At 43.9% G+C, this 638-nt stretch overlaps 1 protein-coding gene across 4 annotated transcripts in view; it reads left to right on the forward strand.

Moving 5' to 3' along the window:
* Positions 1-389, forward strand: part of sgsm2 (small G protein signaling modulator 2) — a 48,196-nt gene extending 47,807 nt beyond the window's left edge. For all 4 annotated transcript variants that reach the window (XM_042063048.1, XM_042063049.1, XM_042063050.1 and 1 more), the window contains one exon: positions 1-389. This exon is cut by the window's left edge and continues 1,823 nt beyond it. The gene's annotated coding sequence lies outside the window, so the exon portion shown is untranslated.
* The last annotated feature ends 249 nt before the right edge of the window (positions 390-638 follow it).

Here is a 638-nt window from a genome sequence, read left to right on the forward strand (position 1 = left end):
TACAGTAAGATAATGACCCAGAACACCTCCAGGCCATGCCAGAACTACCTTAGAAAAGAACTAGATGGAGTGATCTGGTTTTGGATAGGTGACAGCAACACATTTGTGAGTGTCGCAACAGTGCTGCTTCCTGACCGATTTTTAATTTCCATTATAGAAACAAAGCCACAAATGTGTTCAGCTGTTGTATCTGCAAAGTATGGCTACCATGATGCATCAAAATTGAGATTAAATTGTGTTAACAAAACAATATGCTTACCTTTTTATCTCTAAATATGTTTTGTTCCGTACTTTAATTTCAGAGTATAAGTATATATATACTCTTTTGATCCCGTGAGGGAAATTTGGTCTCTGCATTTATCCCAATCTGTGAATTAGTGAAACACACACAGTGAGGTGAAGCACACACTAATCCCGGCGCAGTGAGCTGCCTGCATCAACAGCCGGCGCTCGGGGAGCAGTGAGGTTTGGTGCCTTGCTTAAGGGCACTTCAGCCGTGCCTACTGGTCGGGGTTTGAACCGGCAACCCTCCGGTTACAGGTCCAAAGCGCTAACCAATAGGCCATAGCTGCCCCGTAAGTAGGCTACATTGAGGCACTGAACTCTGTAATCTCAATAAAAACTGGAAGAAGGGAGGT

The sequence above is a fragment of the Alosa sapidissima genome, chromosome 15, assembly GCF_018492685.1.
Source record: "Alosa sapidissima isolate fAloSap1 chromosome 15, fAloSap1.pri, whole genome shotgun sequence".
NCBI lineage: Eukaryota > Metazoa > Chordata > Actinopteri > Clupeiformes > Clupeidae > Alosa > Alosa sapidissima.